The following is a 7,313-nucleotide window of genomic DNA, read 5'->3' on the forward strand; positions in this document are numbered from 1 at the left end:
GGCCTCCTTTTAATAGAGTACTGGACCAAAGCATTAAAACATAGTGAATACATGAACTCCTCAAACTACGATCATCACCGGGAGTGGCCCCGATTATTGTCACTTTGGGGTTGCCGGATCATAACACATAGTAGGTGGCTATTGACTTGCAAGATAGGATCAAGAACTCTCATATATTCACGAAAACATAATAGGTTCAGATCTGAAATCATGGCACTCGGGCCCTAGTGACAAGCATTAAGCATAGCAAAGTCATAGCAATATCAATCTCAGAACATAGTGGATACTAGGGATCAAACCCTATCAAAACTAACTCGATTACATGATAAATCTCATCCAACCCATCACCGTCCATCAAGCCTACGATGGAATTACTCACGCACGGCAGTGAGCATCATGAAATTGGTGATGGAGGAAGGTTGATGACGACGTATTCCCCTCTCCGGAGCCCCGAACGGACTCCAAATCAGCCCTCCCGAGAGAGTTTAGGGCTTGGCGGCGGCTCCGTATCGTAAAACGCGATGAATCCTTCTCTCTGGGTTTTTTCTCCCCGAAAGTGAATATATGGAGTTAGGGTTGAGGTCGGTGGAGCGTCAGGGGGGCCACGAGGCAGGGGGCGCGCCCAGGGGGTAGGGCGCGACCCCCACCCTCGTGGACAGGTGGTGGGCCCCCTGACGTGGATCTTTCTTCCAGTATTTTTATATATTCCAAAATAATTCTCCGTTGATTGTCAGGTCATTCCGAGAACTTTTATTTCTGCACAAAAATAACACCATGGCAATTCTGCTGAAAACAGCGTCAGTCCGGGTTAGTTCCATTCAAATCATGCAAGTTAGAGTCCAAAACAAGGGCAAAAGTGTTTGGAAAAGTAGATACGACGGAGACGTATCAACTCCCCCAAGCTTAAACCTTTGCTTGTCCTCAAGCAATTCAGTTGATAAAGTGAATGTGATAAAGAAAAACTTTTACAAACTTTGTTTGCTCTTGTTGTTGTAAATATGTAAAGCCAGCATTCAAGTTTTCAGCAAAGATTATGAACTAACCATAGTCACAATAACATTTAGGTCTCATGTTTACTCATATCAATGGCATAATCAACTAGCAAGCAATAATAATAAATCTCGGATGACAACACTTTCTCAAAACAATCATGATATGATATAGCAGGATGGTATCTCGCTAGCCCTTTCTGAGACCGCAAAACATAAATGCAGAGCACCTTTAAAGATCAAGGACTGACTAGACATTGTAATTCATGGTAAAAGAGATCCAGTCAAGTCATACTCAATGTAAACTAACAGTAATGGATGCAAATGACAGCGGTGCTCTCCAACTGGTGTTTTTTATAAGAGGATGATGACTCAACATAAAAGTAAATGGATAGGCCCTTAGTACGGTTAAGGTTTAACCGCTTTGCAACAATAGTGCCCATACTAAATGTGTCATCACGAAATAAGGCATGGCACAAAATAACAATATCAGGGGCACTCAAGTTTCCACAGTTTCCGCGCCCAATTAAGCATCTACTAGCAAATATAGCAAATTAACGTAGAACAGGAAAGTGTATGCTAGTAATTCGTGCATCGAAAACCTTCCTCGTTTCCCCTATAGCAATGGTATCAATAAACCCATCCACGTCGTCATGATGTGGTTCCTCTATGATGCCCGAAAAGGGCAACTTGCAAACCTCACAAAATTCACAAAGGATCATCTCCTTATACTCATCATATAAATAAAAATCCATCGTAGGTGGTGACCTCCTAGAATGGAAATGCAAATTTTGCACAAAGATATTAGTGAGTAAGAGATACTGTTCGCATTGGTCGCGGAGGAAGTCAGTGAGGCCTGCATTCTCAACCAACTCATAAAAATCATCATAAATCCCGGATACTCTCAAGAAATCATCACAAGGCCATTCACACGGCCGAACCTCCGCGGTGCGAGGCAGATTATATTTGGGCCTCTCTTCTTCTTCACTTTGCTTATCCTTCGAGCTTCGACTCGAAGAGCCCCTCAAAAATCTCTTCATCTTTTCCAAAGAACAATCCCAAAGCAGTTTTGTGAATGGAGCTTCGAGCAAGGAGATCGAAAATGGCAACAAGATGAGCTTGGACTCGGGTTTGAGCTGTCTAGTGATGTTTTGGGAGGAATAAGGAGTGTGTGGTAGCTGGAATAAGTGGAGGGGAGCCACCGTGGGCCCATGAGGCAGGGGGCGCCCTGGACCCTCGTGGCCAGGTGCTTGCTCCCCATGTTGTGTTCTGAGTGCTGGATATTCTCAAATATTCCAGAAAAAATCATATTTAAATTTTAGGGCATTTGGAGAACTTTTATTTACGAGGTATTTTTTATTGCATGGATAATTTAGAAAATAGACAGAAATTACTATTTTTGCTTTATTTAATATAAATAACAGAAAGTAAAAAGAGGGTACAGAGATTTGTGTTTTCTAAATTCATCCATCTCATGCTCATCAAAAGGAATCCACTAACAAGGTTGATCAGGTCTTGTTAACAAACTCATTTCAAGTAACATGAAACCGGTGAAATTTCGAATAATACTATGTTACCTCAACGGGGATATGCACGTCCCCAATAATAAGAATATCATATTCTTCTTGATAGTAGGTAGAGGAAATTCAAAACCTCCAAAAATAATCGATGGTTTTTTCCAATAGAGTTTATACTATGAACTTGAGGTTGTTTCCTCGGAAAGTGTACAGTATGCTCATTGCCATTAACATGAAAAGTGACATTGCCTTTGTTTCATTCAATAACAGCCCCTGCAGTATTCAAAAAGGGTCTTCCCAGAATAATAGACATACCATCGTCCTCGGGAATATCAAGAATAACAAAATCCGTTAAAATAGTAGTGTTTGCAACCACAACAGGCGCATCCTCACAAATACCGACATGTATAGCAGTTGATTTATTAGCCATTTGCAAAGATATTTCGGTAGGTGTCAACTGATTCAAATCAAGTCTACGATATAAAGAGAGAGGCATAACACTAACACCGCCTCCAAGATCACATAAAGCAGTTTTAACATAGTTTCTTTTAATGGAGCATGGTATAGTTGGTACTCCTGGATCTCCAAGTTTCTTTGGTATTCCACCCTTAAAAGTATAATTAGCAAGCATGGTGGAAATTTCAGCTTCCGGTATCTTTCTTTTATTTGTAACAATTTCTTTCGTATACTTAGCATAAGGATTCATTTTGAGCATATCAGTTAATCGCATACGCAAAAAGATAGGTCTAATCATTTCAGCAAAGCGCTCAAAATCCTCATCATCCTTTTTCTTGGATGGTTTGGGAGGAAAATGCATGGGTTTATGAACCCATGGTTCTCTTTCTTTACCGTGCTTCCTAGCAACAAAGTCTCTCTTATCATAATGTTGATTCTTTGATTGTGGGTTATCAAGAACAACAGCAGGTTCAGTTTCTACCTCATTATCATTGCTAGGTTGAGCATCAACATGAACATCATCATTAACATTATCACTAGGTTCATGTTCATTACCAGATTGGGTTTCAGCATCAGAAATAGAAATATCATTGGGATTCTCAGGTGTGTCAATAACAGGTTCACTAGAAGCATGCAGAGTCCTATCATTTTTCTTGATCTTCCTCTTAGAAGGACTAGGTGCATCAATATTATTTCTCTGAGAATCTTGCTCAATTCTCTTAGGATGGCCCTCAGGATACAAAGGTTCCTGAGTCATTTTACCACCTCTAGTCATAACTCTAACAACATTATCATTTTTCTTACTATTTAATTCATTGAGTAGATCATTCTGAGCTTTAAGTACTTGTTCTACTTGAGTGGTAACCATAGAAGCATGTTTACTAATAAGTTTAAGTTCACCTTTGGCGTTAGCCATATAATCACTCAAGTGTTCAATCATATAAGCATTGCGTTTTAGTTCTCTACCAAAATAAGCATTGAAGTCTTCTTGCTTAACCATAAAGTTATCAAACTCATCCAAACATTGGCTAGCAAACTTAGTAGGAGGGATTTCAGCTTTATCATATCTATAGAGAGAATTTACCTTTACTACCGTGTCGGGTTATCAAGACCATGTGTTTCTTCAATAGGTGATGTATTAAAACCATGTATTTCTCCAAGAGGCGGTAAATTAAGACCATGTATTTCTTCAACAAGAGGTAAATTCTTAACTTCTTCAGCTTTTATACCTTTTTCCTTCATAGATTTCTTTGCCTCTTGCATATCTTCAGGATTGAGAAATAGAACACCCCTTGTCTTCGGAGTTGGCTTAGGGGTTGGCTCAGGAAGTGTCCAATTATTTTCATTGGTCAACATATTATTCAATAAAATTTTAGCTTAATCTGGTGTTCTTTCCCTGAAAACACAAACAACACAACTATCCAGGTGGTCTGTGGAAGCATCGGTTAGTCCATTATAAAAGATATCAAGTATTTCATTTTTCTTAAGAGGATGATCAGGCAAAGCATTAAGTAATTGGAGAAGCCTCCCCTAAGCTTGTGGGAGACTCTCTTCTTCAATTTGCATGAAATTATATATTTCCCTTAAGGAAGCTTGTTTCTTATGAGCAAGGAAATATTTAGCAGAGAAGTAATAAATCATATCCTGGGGACTACGCACACAACCAGGATCAAGAGAATTAAACCATATCTTAGCATCACCCTTTAATGAGAACAGAAATATCTTAAGGATATAATAGTAGCGAGTTTTCTCATCATTAGTGAACAGGGTGGCTATATCATTTAATTTAGTAAGATGTACCACAACAGTTTCAGATTCATAGCCATAGAAAGGATCAGATTCAACCAAAGTAATTATATCAGGGTCGACAGAGAATTCATAATCCTTATCGGTAACAAAGATAGGTGAAGTAGCATAAGCAGGATCATATTTCATTCTATCATTCAGAGTTTTTTGTTTCAGCTTAGCTAATAGTTTCTTAAGATCACTTCTATCATTGCAAGCAAGAAAGTCTCTAGCAGTTTCTTCATCCATAACATAACCCTCAGGAACAACAGACAATTCATTTCTAGGGGGAAATCTTCATCATCACTTTCATCAATATTATCAGTTTCAATAATTTCATTCTCTCTAGCCCTAGCAAGTTGTTCATCAAGAAATTCACCAAGTGGCACAGTAGTATCAAGCATAGAAGTAGTTTCATCATAAGTATCATGCATAGCAGAAGTGGCATCATCAATAACATGCAACATATCCAAATTAATAGCAGAAGGAGGTTTAGGTGTCGCAAGCTTACTCCAAATAGAAGGTGAATCAAGTGCAGAGCTAGATGGCAGTTCCTTACCTCCCCTCGTAGTTGAGGAATAAATTTTTGTTTTCGCGTCTTTCAAGTTCTTCATAGTGACCAGCAGATATAAATCCCAAGTGACTCAAAGAATAGAGCTATGCTCCCGGCAACGGCGCCAGAAAATAGTCTTGATAACCCATAAGTATAGGGGATCACAACAGTTTTCGAGGGTAGAGTATTCAACCCAAATTTATTGATTCGACACAAGGGAAGCCAAAGAATATTCTCAAGTATTAGCAGCCGAGTTGTCAATTCAACCACACCTGGAAACTTAATATCTGCAGCAAAGTATTTAGTAGCAAAGTAATATGATAGTAGTGGTAACGGTAGCAAAAGTAATATTTTGGGGTTTTGTAGTGATTGTAACAATAGCAGCGGAAAAGTAAATAAGTGAAGAACAATATATGGAAAGCTCGTAGGCATTGGATCGGTGATGGAGAATTATGCCGGATGCGGTTCATCATGTAACAGTCATAACATAGGGTGACACAAAACTAGCTCCAATTCATCAATGTAATGTAGGCATGTATTCTGAATATAGTCATACGTGCTTATGGAAAAGAACTTGCATGACATCTTTTGTCCTACCCTCCCGTGGTAGCGGGGTCCTATTGGAAACTAAGGGATATTAAGGCCTCCTTTTAATAGAGTATCAGACCAAAGCATTAACACATAGTGAATAGATGAACTCCTCAAACTACGGTCATCACTGGGAGTGGTCCCGATTATTGTCACTTCGGGGTTGCCGGATCATAACACATAGTAGGTGACTATTGACTTGCAAGATAGGATCAGGTTCAGATCTGAAATCATGGAACTCGGGCCCTAGTGATAAGCATTAATCATAGCAAAGTCATAGCAACATCAATCTTAGAACATAGTGGATACTAGGGATAAAACCCTATCAAAACTAACTCGATTACATGATAAATCTCATCCAACCCATCACCATCCAGCAAGCCTACGATGGAATTACTCACGCACGGCGGTGAGTGATACATCCATTTTGCATCATGCTTTTATATCGATATTTATTGCATTATGGACTGTTATTTCACTTTATGTCACAATACTTATGACTATTCTCTCTTATTTTACAAGGTTTACATAAGGAGGGAGAATGCCGGCAGCTGGAATTCTGGGCTGGAAAAGGAGAAAATATTAGAGACCTATTCTGCGCAACTCCAAAAGTCCTAAAACTCCACGAAACATCCTAAAATAAATAAAGAAAAATCCTCGTCAAAGATGAAGGCCAGGGGCCCACACCCTTCTCACGAGGGTGCCCCCCTAGGGCGCGCCCCCTACCTCATGGGCCCCCTGGTGGCTCTCTGACGTCCATATTCTCCTATATGAAGTCTTTCGATGAGAAAAAATAAGAAGGAACTTTTCGGGACATGTGAATTTGGTATGAGTAGTCTTGCTATGAGTAGTCATGTGAATTTGGTATTCGTTTGATATTTTGATAAGATGTATGTTGTCTAGCCTCTAGTGGTGTTATGTGAACGTCGGATACATAACACTTCACCATTATTTGGGCCTAGAGGAAGGCATTGGGAAGTAATAAGTAGATGATGGGTTGCTAGAGTGACAGAAGCTTAAACCCTAGTTTATGCGTTGCTTCGTAAGGGGCTGATTTGGATCCATATGTTTCATGCTATGGTTAGGTTTACCTTAATACTTTTGTTGTAGTTGCGGATGCTTGCAATAGAGGTTAATCATAAGTGGGATGCTTGTTCAAGTAAGAACAATACCCAAGCACCGGTCCACCCACATATCAAACTATCAAAGTATCGAACGCGAATCATATGAACGTGATGAAAACTAGCTTGACGATATTCCCATGTGTCCTCGGAAGCACTTTTCCTATTATAAGAGTTTGTTCCGGCTTGTCCTTTGCTACAAAAATGATTGGGCCACCTTGCTGCACTTTATTTACTTTTGTTACTTGTTGCTTGTTACAATTTACCTTATCACAAAACTATCTGTTACCACTTATTTCAGTAC

This window comes from Triticum urartu, chromosome 1, assembly GCF_003073215.2.
Source record: "Triticum urartu cultivar G1812 chromosome 1, Tu2.1, whole genome shotgun sequence".
In the NCBI taxonomy this organism is placed as follows: domain Eukaryota; kingdom Viridiplantae; phylum Streptophyta; class Magnoliopsida; order Poales; family Poaceae; genus Triticum; species Triticum urartu.